This window comes from Rhinopithecus bieti, unplaced genomic scaffold (assembly GCF_001698545.2).
Source record: "Rhinopithecus bieti isolate Rb0 unplaced genomic scaffold, ASM169854v2 scaffold_41913, whole genome shotgun sequence".
In the NCBI taxonomy this organism is placed as follows: domain Eukaryota; kingdom Metazoa; phylum Chordata; class Mammalia; order Primates; family Cercopithecidae; genus Rhinopithecus; species Rhinopithecus bieti.
This window is the reverse complement of record NW_016818964.1, coordinates 8,505,651-8,522,825: the sequence shown is the minus strand read 5'-3', so window position 1 is coordinate 8,522,825 and position 17,175 is coordinate 8,505,651. Positions and strand designations below refer to the sequence as shown.

The 17,175-nt window shown below is 46.0% G+C and overlaps 1 long non-coding RNA gene across 1 annotated transcript; it reads left to right on the top strand.

The window, feature by feature from the left end:
• Window positions 1-97: 97 nt before the first annotated feature.
• On the top strand, window positions 98-14,388 carry LOC108519160 (uncharacterized). Its single transcript, XR_001882545.1, has 4 exons — window positions 98-296; window positions 1,784-1,888; window positions 2,701-2,793; window positions 14,370-14,388. It is a non-coding gene; the product is annotated as an uncharacterized LOC108519160 (long non-coding RNA).
• Window positions 14,389-17,175: the final 2,787 nt, after the last annotated feature.

Genomic DNA, 17,175 nt, shown 5'->3' with positions numbered 1-17,175 from the left:
CCCCCCCCCCCCCGCTCCTCTTCCTTAGCAACTGTCACCCGCTCCCGCCCCCGCTCCCTCGGTCGCGGCCGCGCACGCGCGCCCCTCCCGGTGCCGGGCCCCGCCCACCCCGTCACCCGTAACAACCACAAGTGCCCTCGCCGCGCCCCTTCCCCCTCCCGCCTCCCCGGCCCCCTCCCTGGAACCGGCGGTGGAGCTGCGGCCGCCGAGCAGTGGAACCGCGACTGCCCAGCGGAGCCGCCAGTATGAGCGTCCCTCGCCACCCCGCGTCCCAGGCTCGGCCTTTCTGACAAGAGGTAGGCGCGTCGTCGCGGCCGGTCCGAGTGCGCCCCTGCCCCGGTCCCGGTCTCCGTGGAGTCCGGCGCCTCTCGGACGGGCCCAGCGGAACTCCCGGCCGTCCGCCCGCTGCGCCCGTGCCTCCCCGGCCCCGGCTGCCCTTGGCCCAGCGCCCGAAACGGGCTGTGCCCCGCCCCGTGCTCGCCCCTCGCCGCCCCTCTCCCCGCCCCACCCCGTGAGGCTTCCAGCTCCCGGGAGCCGCTTTTTGCTGAGAGCGGAGTTTCGGGTCCGGAGCCAGTGCCGGCCCCACTCTCCCCTCGGCTGGGGCTTTGGCCCCGTGGGGCGCAGCCGCGCGGGACCCCTGCTAAGCGGCCCCGGGCGCTGGCCGCCCCTAGAGCCTGCTCGGGATGCGTTCAGTGGGTCTGGCTATTGGCTCCTGTTTAAACAGCGATTGTCATGCAATAGAAGCCGCCCGGGTCCTGGATGCCACTTGGTCGTTGTCACTCCGGATGCCCGCGTAGGGCGTTATCTGGACCAGAGCATCGGCAGCTGGGACCTGGCTGTGGTTCACGAGCTCGTGAATTAGCAGGTTCTTAAGTGAGTGTAGCCAGTTCTACCAGGCGGTGGAATCCTGAATGGATGTTACAGTTTCTTAAACGAGCATTACGCTTTTTTGCTTCCTCCCCCCACTCGTTTGTACCCGGTGATCGTCCTCTTATCTGGGAGAGAATCCTAAAATTAATTTTCCCAATAAAATTTTTAAAAGATGATTGCATTCCCACTGTGCACCAACACTGTAAGGTTTGCAAAAGTAAAAAGAACGCGGTCCCAGCACATCAGGATGTGTCAGTCCCGTAGTCAAGATCAATATTAGAAAAGCATCAAGTTGAGTTTGGAGAACTTGGGAGTTTGGCTCTGATTCTCATGATTTTAGAGGTGAAAGTCTTTCAAGATCATCTCCCCGAAAACCTCATTTTACAGAGATGAAACTGAGTCCTAGGGAAGGCAAATGGCTTACTCGTGGTCACCCAGAGTTATTCCTTAGCCGTTTTCACACTGCCAGATGGTGGTGGTTTCCACCATGACCTCCTTCTCTGAGAGGTATGCCAGACGTACCAGAGAAAGTTCCAAAACTGTTTAAACGTAGTGCTATAGATAGGAATTTAATACCGGGCGCCGTGGCTCATGACTATAATCTTAGCACTTTGGGAGGCTGAAGTGGGCAGATCCCTTGAGCCCAGGAGTTTGAGACCAGCCTGGGCAACATGGGGAAACCCTCTACAAAAAAAAAATATATGGTGGTGCGTGCCTGTGGTCGCAGCTACTTGGGAGGCTGAGGCTGGAGGATCACGAGCGCAGGAGGTGGTGGCTGCAATGAGCGGAGATTGTGCCACTCTTGGGCAACAGAGAGAGACCCTGTCTCAAAAAAAAAAAAAAGGAATCTTAGAAGTTTCTGAAATAAAATATATCTTTGTAATTTGTCTTTTTTTTTTTTTTTTTTTAACAGCTAGACTTTGGGCTCCTTGAGGATATTCAGTTTTATACGTTTGAATATCCTCTCACCATGTTCAGCGGAAAATACCATTCTTGATGATTATCCTCAACAAGACAGGTAGGCTCATTCGATTTTTCTTTCTCACTTTAAATAGAGGACACAGAGGACTGGCAAGTCCAAGTGTGTTCTTAGAGCAATCCATGTAGGCTGACGCTAGACAATGATTGTGCACCCCTAAGGATGGCTCCCCTACTGTGAATTAGGTGTGAACATTTAACTGATCACTTACAGATAGTAGCTATTTGAGGCTAGAGATTTCAGTGGAGCCTTTTTAACCAGAGTACTTGGCATCTCTGCCACTTGAAGACAGGTCGCCAAAGCTATAGTGTACACAGTTAGACAATAGGAATTGACACTTTTCCTTTGAAGCTAGCTTTTGAGGAGTATTCCATAATTTGAGATACAGTCGTATTTTTTTCCAGTTTTATTTCTGTTTTCCCAGAGGTAATATCTTAACATGAGATCATTTTTATTTGACTTCTAGTAGAAGTTGTTTAAGAGAAAATGATCCAAGCACTAATTATGTTGGTTATTAGAATAATAGAATCATAACAGTTCATTGCTGGAAAGGACTCAGGTCAGGTCATGTAATGAATGCAGAATCCTAGTAAGTCAATGAGGGGATTGGAGCCCCTCTCACACCAGTACTGTTTGCCTCATTGCACTTTGTCTGCTTTTTCTTATCGTTTAATTACCTCCCCCTGCCCTTGTGTATTTAAATATCATCTTTTCATTTTCATGTGCATAGAATTGTGACCTATTGTGGTCTCTTTCTGTTGTTAGAATGTGGTATGATGTGTCACTGCAAACTTAACTAATAATTTGTTTCTGCTTTGTGGTTATTTATCACATATATTTATGTTTTGCAGGTGTGAGAGGATTGCTGTTGTTTTTCAATCATGGTGCAGAAATACCAGTCGCCAGTGAGGGTGTACAAATACCCCTTTGAATTAATTATGGCTGTAAGTACTTGACATTTCAATTTACTCTTTGACTTCTTATTTATAAATTACAGTGTTAGAATTTGATGATCTATATAGATTTATTGTTTGTCTCCATGACATCACTTGTACTTATTCTGTTTTTATGCTTATGAACTGTATCTAGAGTGTGTAAAATGTTTTAAAACATAAGCCTCTGAAAATAAAATCTGCGCGTTAAAAAAATGTACCTCAGGGTAATGTATGAATTGAAGTTAATTCTCCCTTTGAACACACGGAAGTGGGATTCTAAGCACTTCTTCTTCGGGATTGTGCTCTTTTTTTTGTTTGTTAGAGCAGCAAAGGGACGTGGAGTGTGGTCTCTGCTGCTCATGTGGAAGAGTGCTCTGCCTGTGGGTGAATTCGCTTTAGGTAGTGTTAGAACTGAGCACTGTGCGATGGAGTTTTACTCACCTGATTTAAATGACTCTGTTGAATGAGTTTTTCCCCCAGTATCAAATCCGTGAGTTCAGTTAGAATTCCACATATGGGGTAAAGTCTTAATTTTCTTTGTTATTTACCTGAAGAATTTGACTGAAAATAAGCATATTACTAGATGCAAAGCAAAGCTTTTCCAGTCATTTTTAGATTACTGTAGGGTATTCCTTCTCTTCCTTTCTCTTTTGTGTTACTATTAAGATATACCTACCAGAAAATATGATACAGGCAGGAGAATGTGTCTTTCATGAGCACACACCTGATGAAAACACGTGTGTCACGCTCAGCACACCTGGGATACTGGCACCAAGGTCAGGAAGTCAGGAACCAGAACATAGGCGACCCAGGAAGAAGTCTGCCCTGGTTCAAGTGAGCCACTGTTTTGACTCCTAACACGCAGGGGACCGTTACCTGTTTCTGTGCCTTCTATAAATAGAAACGCAGGTGTTTTAGCAGCTGGCTGCTTCTGCTCAGTGTGTGTTTGTGGGATTTATCTAGATCAATAGTTTTGGAAAGCAAAAAGTCCTCTTACAGGAAAAATTTACACGAGAGGGTTTGTTTTAAAATTTATTTTTATTTATTCGTTTAAGACAGCGTCTCGCTCTGTCACCCAGACTGAAGTGCGGTAGCGTGATCTCGGCTCACTGCAACCTCCGCCTCCTGGGTTCAAGCCATTCTCCTGCCTCAGCCACTCAAGTAGCTGGGATTACAGGCTTGCACTACCACGGCCACCTAATTTTTGTATTTTTAGTAGAGACCGGGTTTCTCCTTGTTGGTGAGGCTGGTCTCAAACTCCTGACCTCAAGTGATCCACCCACCTTAGTCTCCCAGAATGCTGGGATTACCAGCGTGAGCCACCTCTCCTGGCCCATTTTTATTTTTTTATTTATTTTTATTTTTTATTTATTTATTTTTTGAGACAGAGTCTGGCTCTGTGGCCTGGGCTGGAGTGCAGTGGCCGGATCTCAGCTCACTGCAAGCTCCGCCTCCTGGGCCTATTTTTATTTTTGAGATGGAGTTTCCTCTTGTCCCCCAGATTGGAGTGCAATGACATCATCTTGGCTCACTGCAACCTCCGCCTCCTGAGTTTAAGCGATTCTCCTGCATCACCCTCCCTAATAGCTGGGATTACAGGTGCCTGCCCCTGCACCTGGCTATTTTTTTTTTTTTTTTAGTAGAGATGGAGTTTCTCCATGTTGGCCAGGCTGGTCTCGAACTTCTGCCCTTAGGTAATCCTCCTGCCGCGGCCTCCCAAAGTGCTAGGATTATGGGTGTGAACCACCATACCTGGCCCATTTTTTAAATTGAGGTATAATTTACATCCAGTGAAATGGTCACATGTCAGGTGTACAGTTTGATCAGTTTTTTTTTTTTTTTTTTTTGAGACGGAGTCTTGCTCTGTCGCCTAGGCTGGAGTGCAGTGGCCGGATCTCAGCTCACTGCAAGCTCCGCCTCCTGGGTTCACGCCATTCTCCTGCCTCAGCCTCCCAAATAGCTGGGACTACAGGTGCCCACCACCTCGCCCGGCTAATTTTTTGTATTTTTTAGTAGAGATGGGGTTTCACCATTTTCGCCAGGATGGTCTCGATCTCCTGACCTCGTGATCCACCCGCCTCAGCCTCCCAAAGTGCTGGGATTACAGGCGTGAGCCACCGCGCCCGGCCGTTTGATCAGTTATAACAAAAGAATCCCCAACACTTTTGTCAAAAGACAGGACATTCGCATCCATCCCCTGTGAAGGTTCCTTGGTGCGCCTTCCCTTTCAGGTGTGAGGTTTTGGTTTGTGTGTGTGGGTAAGAAGTTCTGTGTTACTCTTAAATATGTGTAACTAGGGCTGTTGAGTATTTTATGTTGTTGACTTACCATGTTTGCCATTTACATGTTATCTTCGCTGTTTTGGCTTTTGGTTGTATGAGACAAAGACCCTCTCCAGCCAGCTTGGGAAGGAGTTTTGTGAGTGGGAACATGTGTAGTGTGATAGGAATCGCACAGGAATCCGGGAATTCGAGCTGGGATGGGCTGAGCTCCAGAGCCTGGTGGTGGAGGGAGGTTCCTCGCTGCTCTGGGGGCCTCAGCCACAGTTTTTGTCTAGGATTTTGCCCCGTGGGACTGTGCCTGGCTCCATGTGCTGGAGCCTTCTCCCCCGCCACCAGCTGACTGCTTTGCCACTCCTGGTTTCCCTTCCTTGTGGCTTCAGCTAGAGGACTTGCTCAGCTGTCCAAAAGCCCTCTGGCCCCAGTTCAACTCTGTGGCGTTTCTTGTTGCATTCTTTCAGTTTCTAAGTGACCAATTCCTGTCACATTTCATAGTTCACATCCTTGAGAGAACCTTGATCTAGTTCATCCCCCACCCCCACCCCTGCCCTGGCCCTGGGTTTGAGGATATTGGCTAGCCTGCGGATTGTCTGCCTTGGGTGGGAGGCCTGACCCTTGTTCAGTGAGCTGGGCTGGTGGAGCTGGGGAGGAGGCGTTGGGGTTGTAGGCAGTGGGCAGTGCCGGGTAAGGCAGAGTGGCTGCTCACAAGCCCAGGGTGGACACAGGACAGAGAGTTGGGCGGGGTGGGGGATGTTTTCCAAAACACTTGAGTGTGACTTAAAAAGCTTCATGCAACCCTCATAGTTTGAGGCAAAGGCTGGTTTCTTTGCCAAACGCTAGATTTAACAAAGAGGAGGTGTTTGGATTGTTTAATGTTTGGACTTCCTTATTTCCCTTACTTCACCATTTTCAAAAGTGTGACGTTTGCCTTGCCAGTTTATGCAGGACTTTACAGAAGAACTCGAAATTCAAATTCTGAGCTGCCACCAAGTTTGTACAATTAAACCATTTTAAAATTATTGTTCTGAGGTAGTGGTTAATTTCCCTTCTTTTTCTTCTCCTTTTTTTTTATGATTTAAAACTTACTAGTTAGAAACTTTTCTTTTTGCCTCACCAGCTTCAGGAAATTTTCTTTTGAATTGTTAGACAAAAAATAAATAAATAAATAAACCTACAGACGCATGCACACGCATGTATATTCTTCTACCCTGTAGTATAAAGAAAACATTTTGAAATCTGAAAATGAAGTATGTTACCTTTTTCCTTCCAGAAGTAGACTGTGAGTGATGTTTGTGTGGTGTGTTTTGCCCACATTTCTTACTGTAGTTGTATGGTATAAAATCCTCAGTATTTGCTTCATTTTTTTCTCATTGAGGAAAACTAACAGTAAAATGAGTTAACCTGAGAATGCTCTTTCCAGTTCAGCATTCAGAGTGAGGAAAGAGGTATAGATCCAGTTAAGGTGAGAATGGAACTGTATTCCGCCAATGTATTTGTGAGCACGTCAGAAAGCGAATGTGCCTCACTAGAATGCACGATGGCGTCAGGAGTGGCCGGCAGGTGCCTGGCACGCAGTCACGGGAGGTGGGGTCCAAGTCCTGGTTTATGTGAGTCCTGTGAGGTGAGAGAGTGGGAAAAAATGCCACCCGCTCAACTTAATGCCCTTGTTTGTTTTAACCAAGAGTTCACTTGTAATTTAGTATTGCCAGAAAACTGTTTGGGTAAAAAGTGTCGAGTATAAATAGGTACACAGTCGGGTCAGATATGTTAATTGCATCTCACTTGATTTAATGAAAATTTACCATTTGTTTTGAGGTCAGTACCATTAAAAAAACATGTTAAAGTTCTCATTAACTCGCTTCAGTGATATTTACATAAGCAAAATTGAAGTGGAGGTTTTTCAGTAGGCATTTGCGTGGTGTTCTTTTGTTAGATACCAGCCCAGAAACAGAATGTCAGAGCTTTCAGCGAGTTGGAGAAATCACCTAGCTCAACCCTCCCTCGGAGGGAGGGCGGGGAATCTGAGACTCTGAGGTGGTGAAACTTACACAGGTAGTGCCGAGATCTGATTCTGGAGTTTGGTGTTCTTTTCTCATACTGTGCTTTTTCCTTCTACTCACGGATGTGTACCTGAAACATCTTAGGAAAGAGAAATCAAAACTTCTTGGCCACACACAAACGAAAGCCTCACACCTGACAGGGAGGGCGCACCAGGGAACCTTCTGGTGGGATGGTTGCAGATGTCCTGTGTTTTGACAAAGGTGTGAGGGACTCATTTTTTAAATTGAGTTATAATTTACATACAGTGAAATGGTCACATGTCAGGTGTACAGTTTGATCAGTTTTAACAAAAGGGCTACGCTTCCTGGCTTGTGGGGAGGAGAAATGAATCAGTGAAGGACACTCTGATTGATTGTGCTTTAAAGGATTTACGATCTCATGGGGGCATAGTGATATGATCCCACAGATTAGGAACTTAGAGTGGGAGGTATAATTCTAGGGTGCTTGAGTTGAAGTGTTTCTTTTGGAAATTTCTAAGATAAAGCACAAACTTTAAAAGTTAAACATTGTCAAATGCAACTCCCCCCCTCCCCCCATGTTAATGGCTCCTTAATAAAGGCCTCAAGGTGAAAATGAAGGAGGCAGGAGGCCACCTAGCGTAGGAGGGTGGGGTGGGAGAGGTCAAGGTCAGGAGCCCTTAAGGAGAGTTGTGGGAGAGAGGGAAGAACATGAGAGGCCACCTTCTGGACCTGATTTCTGCGGTGGCAGCCGCAGGTGAGATGATGGCTTGGACTCCGGTCTGTCTTCTGCTGAGGACAGCTGTCCTCATTGTGACCGGTGGGAACACACGAATAGGCTCCACTAGCTCCTGTGCATCCCAGAAGCTGCTGCCCTGTCCAGTGCCGTTTCTGCCTGGGCTTTCCATTACACAGCAGATGCGGTCACTTCATTCTTTGCTCTCTCCTTTCCTCTCCCTCATCCCAGTTTCACTGTGCTCTAGGAGTGCTGGCATTCTCCAGGAACCCCTTCAGTGTCTGCGTCCTTTCAGCAGACACACCCTTTAGACTGTGCCTTCAGGAACCAAGGCACCTGGTTCTGTCCCTGTCTATCCCAGCACTGCCATCGTTGCAGCGTAAGCCCCTCTCTTTGCAGGGAAAGACCAGGAGTCCCTTGTTCCTTTGCGCATTTACATCTTCCATCCCATAGGTCACTTTGCACTCCCCTGCCACACACTTTCCATTGTGTCTGTCCTGTGTTGCAGGCTTTCCTGTTACCTGTCCTCGCACATCTCGGCTCCTGTGCTTTTTTCGGCAAGGCCCTTTGTGGCTGTGTTCTGCCCCGTTCGTTTAACCTTATTTCATAATTATGCACATTTCCCAGCTTGAACTTGAACGCTTGTTTCTGTCTTGTTCCCGTTGGCCCGGACACACAGTGCCGTTTCCTGCCCTCTCTTTTCTTTTTTGTTTTCAGGCTTCTCTGCCTCAGATATTTGCCATTCCCCATCTGTCTCTCCAGATCTTACCCATCTTGTCCTTCCCCGCCTCCCCGATGCCTCTGAAGACTCCATTCATGTTTCTCTCCCTTCCCCAGGATACATTCTTAACGCTGGAGTCGGTATTAGGTACTTGCACTTGCAATGGGAGTTTCTTTATTCACAAAGCCTCTTGAGTGTTGCTCTCCAACTATTTTGTGTGTCCTTCCAGGGCAGTGACCTTGCCAGTTATTTGTCTTGTTCTCCCAAGCACGGGTGCTAAGGACATAGTCTGTAGGCATGCAGATGTGTGTGACTTGTTCACACAAACTGTGAGGATGAGGACTTGGTGAATGGTGGACATTCAGATCTAAACTGTATCTCCAGGGCATGGCGCCACCTGTCTGTAGTGCAGTTACTTGAGAACTTGGGAGGGTGAGGTGGGAGGATTTCTTGAGGTCAGGAGTTTGAGACCGACTTGGGCAACATAGCAAGATCCTGTCTCTACAAAAAAAATAAAATAAAAATAAATAAATGGTCATGGTGGTGTGCCTGTAGTCCCAGCTACTCAGGAGGCTGAAGAGAGAGAATCCTTTGAGCCCAGGAAGTTCAAGGCTGCAGTGAGCTATGGTCACACCACTGTACTCCAGCCTGGGTTACAGAGAGAGACCCTGTTTCAAAAATAAATAAGGAAATAAAGTGCATCTCTGATTCTGTTTTCAGACAAGGGATTTATGTTTTCTACATGGAACAGAAGTAACACGCTATGGTCTCTCAGTTAACCAGTACGTCACCTGGGAGCAAAGCCCTTTTGTGATAAAGTTGGCTAATTTGTGTTTCGTTTTTTTTTTTTTTAAATTTTCATAAATGTTGCAAAACCTTGTTGGTAAACACTCTCATGGCAGTTTAAGTGGTGTGCTTTTCCAGGTTGAATAACCAAAGAGCCTGCTTAGCAGTGTATAGGTTTTGTTTTTGTTTTTAAATACTACTCCTTGCGGAGCGGGGCTGGCCCACGGGCAGTGCTCTCGGAGTAACCACAGTTGTTGATTAAACGACCTAAGTACAACAGAATTTGTTTCGCTCTCCTGATCCTTTTGCTTTATTTTGTTTTGTACTCTGGCATTTGGGGTTTTTTCCCCTTTCAGGTGTCTCATGTCTTCCCACTAAGACCAGAGGAAGGAAGAAAAAGAGATTTGCTTTGAGGCCAGATACAAATCTGTGCCTGCCACAGACCAGCTCTGTAACCTCCTAGGCCAGTGACTAGTGTAAGACTGCTGTGAGGAGGTGCTGGAGTGAGACAGACAGCAGGGGTGAGGGTAGGCGATGGTGACCTGGTGGTGCCACAGCCTCACCCTCTACTTTCCAGATACCCTGCCCCATCCCACCTCCAAATGCCGGGGGAACTGAATCAGTTTGTAAGTGAGTAAATGACTATGAATGTGTATCTCTGTTACATCAAATAGGCATTTACATTGAAGCTATTTCATCCATTCCAATTTCATATGCAAAACAGGGAGACGTGAGGGATCCCAGGATGGACTCGCAACTCATGTATCCTACTTCAGGGCGAGGAGATCCTGCTTTTCCTTAATTGGGGCCTTCGTGAGGTGGGGGATTCCCGAGGGAGAGCACTTGCTGACATGCACCTGTGCCCATGTTGTTCCTCTGGTTGGTTGGGCAGGGGGCACAGGTCCTGCTTTGCCCTTTCTCCATCTTTGTGGCAGCTAGCTGCATTCAGAAACCATCCATCTGCCCACCCGTTCCTTGCCTGAATATTCTCTGAGCTGCCTGTCCCCTTTTCTCTAACGTTTTCTAACTTGGAGGTCCCGTGCACATCAGATTTTCAGCGTTAATTATTAGGAAATATTTTCGGTCTGTCGTTCATCTTCTCAGAGCACAGCTTCTTTCCCTCCTAGATTTCATCCTTGGGCCTTTTTGTATTTCTGATCCGGTTTTTTTCCGTTTCTGATGGTTAGATGTGATATTGAAATACATCTTTTTCATTCATCAGGGTATCCTTAGATCTTCCAGCAGCCTAATGTGCAGTAGAATTTGTTTTTACTCAAACTAATAAGCAATCTACTTTTTGGGGTAGCTGTCTTAAAACCCAACTTTGTTCAAGTCTAGAAGTGGAGGGAAATGTTCCGTTTTCTCTGATGATATGTAAAAGGACCTGGCCAATTAGTGGGAGATTGTGCTGTCCTCATTTGTAAAGTTGTGAATGCCATCGTGTGAGTCCTGTTGCATTTAATCAAAGCTGGGGTGTAATTAGTCAGATTTACTTGGTTTTGAAAATGGACAATTAGAGTGAGCTTTCATTACATGCTACTTTGTACAGAGCCAGACCTTTTCCCTTGTCTTCCGTTTCAACATTGTGCATTCCGGCTGGTTTTCCCCATGCTTTTCCTGAGCTGTATCCAAGTGTTTCTAATGTGCTGGAGTGAAGGCAGTTGTGGTGCAGTAGGAAAATATTTCAAGGAGAAATAAAATGGATCAGATTCAGCTTCTTGCCTCTTTTATTTACCTGGTTTTATAAAAACAAACAAAAAACCCCAAAACCTTGTTTTATGGAAAATTTCAAGCATACACAGGTAGAGAGAATTATATAATAAATGCCATTTACCCACCACACAGTTTCACTGTTATCAGCATCTTGCTGGGCCTGGCGCAGTGGCTCATGCCCGTAATCCCAGCGCTTTGGGAGGCCAAGGTGGAAGGATGGCTTGAGGCCAGGAGTTTGAGACTAGCCTGGGCAACATGGTAAGACCCTGTCTCTAAAAAGCAAAACAAAATCTTACCAATATTTTTATCAGTTCTCCCCACTTTTTTCTTTCCTGGTATATTAAAGCAGATTTCAGGTGTCTTGTTAATTGGTTGACAAATATTTCAGCGTGCATCTCTAACCTTTTGCTTTTATTATTTTTATTTTTTTTGAGATAGGGTCTTGCTTTGTCACTTAGGCTGGAGTGCAGTGGCATGATTATAGCTCACTGCAGCCTCGAACTCCTGGGCTCAAGGAACCCTGCCTCAGCCTGCTGAGTAGCTGGGACTGTAGGCTCACACCGTGCCAGCTAATTTTTCTTTTTCTTTTTTTAAATTTGAAATTATATTCCTGTTGCTTAAGATTACTAAGGCGGACTTTTTTTAAAAACCTTTTATATTCAGTCTCCATAGAGACTGTCAGAAATGGCCAGTGCAGGCTGGGCACAGTGGCTCATGCCTGTAATCCCAGCCCTTTGGGAGGCTGAGGTGGGTGGATCATTTGAGGTCAGGAGTTTGGGACCAGCCTAGCCAACATGGTGAAACCCTGTCTCTACTAAAAATACAAAAATTAGCCGGGTGTGGTGGCAGGCACCTGTAATCCCAGCTACTTGGGAGGCTGAGGCAGGAGAATCGCTTGAACCCGGAAGGCAGAGGTTGTAGTGAGCCGAGGTCATGCCACTGCACTCCAGCCTGGGCGACAGAGTGAGACTTCGTCTCAAAAGAAAAAAGAAATGGCCAGTGCCAGCTCTATTGCAAGTTGTCTTGTGGTACTGGGAAGTTTTCAATTAGCAATAATCGTGCCTCGGGTAAACGTCATTGACTATGATAGTGCCACTGTGCAAAGAGCCTTTTTTCCTTTTTAAAAAAAACCCACCATGTTGGTATCACACCCAACAAAAGTAATAATAATGCCTGATTTCATCTAATGCACAGTCCATGTTCATATTTTCTCACTTGTCTAAAAAATGTCTTTCGTAAGTTGCTTGGATCCTGCTTCAAATAAAACCGTTTGTATTTGGTTATTATGTTTCCTGGGTCTCCTTTATTCTTTAACATGCTCCCTTTCCTTTTGTTTCCTTTCATGCCATTGATTTGTTAGAGAAACTGGGTCATTTGTCCTGTTCAGTTACCTTAACCTTTTGCTGATTTAATTGTTACTTACAGCAAATAGGCTGTAAGGAGAAGGTGCGGACCTAAATTCAATCAGTACAGCCACCCTTTAGCAGTTCTCTTTATGTATTTATTATTATTATGTTTTGAGGCAGAGTTTCACTCTTGCCACCCAGGCTGGAGTGCAGTGGCACAATCTTGGCTCACTGCAACCTCCGCCTCCCGGGTTCCAGCGATTCTCCTGCCTCAGCCTCCGAGTAGCCGGGACTACAGGCATGTGCCACCACACCCGGCTAATTTTTGTATTTTTAGTACAGACGGGGTTTCACCATGTTGGCCAGGCTGGTCTCAAACTCCTGACCTCAGGTGATCCACCCCCCTTGGCCTCCCAAAGTGCTGGGATTACAGGCATGAGCCACTGAGCCTGGCTAGCAGTTCCGTTGAAACATTTGCTGGCAGAGATGGAAACTAATAGTTAAAACCAGCTGCTCTCCTCTTCTTCCTAGGATTATTCTATGTAATTTTGAGTTGCAAATAAGATGCAAGATTTTTTTCCCAAATTAAACTGGGCCATTCTATTTATGGTTACTCCTTATTTATTTATTTTTATAGTTACTTTTTAACCCACTGAATGGGTCCTCATATTTTGTACTGAAAGCAGGTGAGAGGGATTAATTTATTGGCAGCGTTTCTGTGTAGTGCACGCAGCAGGTGCTTGGCAGGAGTCTGGCCTGGGGTTGAGGAGGTGGGTGGTGTTTGTGGTCCGAGGTGCCCAGTTGTGCTGGGCAGTCAGTCCTTGCCCTTTTCTGTTGTCTGGTTTATTAGATCTCTGGATAGGGCTCTTGGGCCGCCTGGGGAAGCTTCCCCAGAGAAGTTCACCGTCGAGAGGATTTTGGTTGGCAGATGTTATAATTGATCCATCTCTCTTGATTTTTGACCTGTATGCTAGTTAAGCAGACACTTTTGTATAGTTCTAGTGGAATTATTTTGCATGTTGTAACAAGAAGCATATACTGCGTTGTAATTTTCTTGAAAGGTACAATTTGATGTTAAGAGGACAGCAGTCCTCTGTATCCTCGTGTTCTGCACCCCCAGATACAACCAATCATGGATCAGAAATGTTCAGGAGAAACAATAAAAATAATGTAACAATAAAACAGAATATGAATAGAACACATGTAACAACTATTTACATAGCATTTATATTGTATTTGGTATTATAAGTAATGTAGAGAGAATTTTAAATATATGGGAGGGCTGGTTGTGGTGGCTCACGTCTGTAATCCCAGTGCTTTGGGAGGCCAAGGCGGGAGAATCACTTGAGGCCAGTAGTTTGAGACCAGCCTGGGCAATATAGTGAGACCCTGTCTCTATGATAAATTAAAAAAAAAAAAAAATGAGCTGGGTGTGGTGGCGCATGCCCGTAGTCTCAGCTGCTCAGGAGACTTGAGACAGGAGAACTGCTTGAGCCTAGGAGTTTGAGGCTGCAGTGAGCTATGACTGTGTCACTCTGGCCTGTGTGAACAGAGCGAGGCCCTGTATCTAAAAGATGTGTGTCTGTGTATATGAGAGGATGTGTATAGGTTAAATATAAAATGTGAATGCCTCTCCATTTTTATATCAGGGACTTGGGCATCCACGGGTTTTGGGATTGGAGGGTCATCCTGGAACCAGTCCCCTACAGATACTGAGGGAGGACTCTATTGGCCCCTTCCCCGCCCCCCCCCCCTTTTTTTAAGAAAAGTCTCTCTTTATAATTATGGATCAATTATATAAAATAATTGCTGTGTGTATCTTTATATGTACTGGATCCATTTTCCATTCAGAAATCTGACCTGTTTTTCAGTGATCTGTACTGCCAGGTGTATCAGTAGAGTATCCGAGGTACTGATAAGCATCCAGTTTGTAAATGTCTTGTGTATTTCAGTAGATGGCTGTGTCCTTACTTCTTTTCCTTTTAGGTGTCCGGCCTTCCCCTTCTGATTTGGACTTTTTTTATTCCACTTTCTTGCCTTATTAAGGTATGGATGGACGGTTTGTTCCTTTTCCTCTGGTTTTGCTGTTTGGGGACCCCCAGTTGTATATTCTGCATTTTCTGGCAACAATAGGTGTTTTAACGAGCAGTTAATGCTCTTTGAGGCATAGCTGTCTGGCTCTTACTGGGCAGCACTTCCTGGGCAGCCCCATTTAAACCTGTGGCTTCACCTGCCACTTTGTAAACCAAAGATCTCAAAGCTTTATCTTCACCCGAGATACCCCCCAGGAGCTTCCAAACTCCAAACCATCTGCCTGCTAGACATCTCCATTGCACTGTCGCAGGCAGATTTCATGCCTCTGAAACAGAGTTCATCTCTTCCTGCCTGCGCAACAAACACACACCCCAACAGAAACAAACACCCACCACACCCACCCACCCCAGTAAAAACCGAACCAATAAAACACCACTCGGAAGCTCTCCCTTTCCCCTGAGCTGCTGCTTTAGATGTTTGGCCCCACAGGTACCTTACCCTTAGAGCAGAAACCCAGGCATCCCTGGCAGCCTTCCTTCCTCACGCCTCAGTCTTGCTGGTGCCCAGATGGGAGCTGGCAGAGATGTCCCCTGGATGGGCACTCACTTTGCTGTTCTGTAGCCTTGGTGGCTTAGCCCCAGACCACTCCTCCCTACAACAGCCTCTGGACCCTGAGTCTAGCCCTCATTCTTCTGCTCTTCGTCGGGGCTGCCGCCAGAGAGGTCAGTACACTGTAAACCTGACTCTGCTGCCTGCAAGTCTCAAATAATGAAGTGGCTGCATCTCGTCTTTCTTTATTTATTTTTTAAATTTTCTGAGACAGAATCTTGCTCTGTTGCCCAGCCTGGAATGCAGTGGCGCCATCTCAGCTCACTGCAGCCTCCGCCTCCCTCCTGCCTCAGCCTCCCGAGTAGCTGGGATTTCGGGCGTGAGCCACTTCGCCCAGTCCATGCACCTCATCTTTAAAATGAGGTTCCCAGCTTAAGCTTGGCTCCCAGAATCCTTTGTCATTGGCCTTCTGCCTGGCCCCGCAGCCTCCTCTCTACGGTCAGGCCTCCACACCCACTGCACAGTCTAATTGTGTCGAATTTCTTGCCGTTTCCTGGTACACCATTTTCTGTCAGGTCTTGGTGCCTTGACCACATACTTGCCTGGAATACCTTTCCTCCTTTCTCACCGGGCTGCGTCTAGCTGGCCGCGTGCAGTTGCTTCTGGTGGAGGGTCCTTTCTGTGCACTGGCAGCCGCTGTAGGGTCCTGACACTCCACTGGTCTCTCTGCCTCTCTCTCTCACCTTCCCTGCAACTGCCAGTGTTCCCAGGGTGAGAATCAAATCATCGTGCCCTCAAAAACAGATTTCTTGGCCAGGCGCAGTGGCTCACACCTGTAATCCCAGCACTTTGGGAAGCCGAGGCGGGTGGATCACTTGAGGTCAGGGAGTTCGAGACCAACCTGGCCAACATGGTGAAACCCCGTCTCTACTAAAAATACAAAAAATAGCTGGGCGTGGTGGCGCACATCTGTAATCCTAGCTACTGGGGAGACTGAGGCACGAGAATTGCTTGAACCCAGGAAGCTGAGGTTGCAGTGAGCCGGGATCGCACCACTGCACTCCAGACTGGGCGACAGAGCGAGACTCAGTCTTAAAAAAAAAAAAAAAGATTTCTCTGAAGAGTAAATGGGTCTTGCAGTGTATGTTTTGTTTTTTGCATCACTTGTACTCTGTCAGTGAAATTTTTTTTTTTACTGTAATCCCATGACAATGAAAATTTTGAAAAAAGGCTACATTGGAACATAGTCTTTTGGTCAGGTGTGTTTACTATTTATGGTTCAAAAGAATCTGATGCAAATCATGTTTTGTGAGTAAAATAGTTCAGTGAACTGAAGCTTATAATCCCTCTAGTTGCCTGAAAACCATGTCCTGGTTTATGTGTCACGTAGCGTTTTGAGTGACTTTTCTCCTGTAGTGATGAATACAAAGTATATACAAAATCCTATTTCTTTGGTTCTCCTACGGAACATAAATTTATTTTAAGTAAAATTCTTGATTCTGGTAGAATGGTAATCTGATTTTAAGATTTCTCCAAATTTAAAACCCAAGAGTTATTACATAATTCTTGTTTTCTTAATAAGTTATTCCATAACATGAGGTAGGCCTAATCACAAAATGTGTATGTTTCTTTTCTTTTTCCTAGTTTAATGCTTGTGTGTGTATTAAAAAACAAGGCCAGAACTAAAAGCTACAAGTACATATTTTAAGAAGTAAATTGATTTAAGTAGTCAGTAGTGTGTTGCAGGATTTATGGCATTAATATGTAGAAAGCTCTTCTCCAAACACCTATTACCTTCATTTGAATTTTTTTCACACAAAGTTGGTTTAGAATGTAAATTCGAAGAGTTCCGAATCCTGCTTCTTCACTGAGTCAGAATTCCTGGAGGTGGGTCCCGCAGTCTGTGGCTTCGCAAGCCTTCCAGGTGATTCTTATGCCTGCTCAGCCCGGAGAACCCCTGGTGTGGATTTACATCATTTGAATTTGTAGTACATGGGATAGGAGGAAAGGAGGGTGGTTTCCATTATAACTTTTTTTTTTTTTTTTTTTTGAGACAGAGTTTTGCTCTGTTACCCAGGCTGAAGTGCAGTGGCATGATCTCGGCTCACTGCAGCCTCCATCTCCCAGGTTCAAGCGATTCTCCTGCTTCAGCCTCCTGAGTAGTTGGGATTACAGGCATGTACCACCATGCCTGGCTGATTTTTGTATT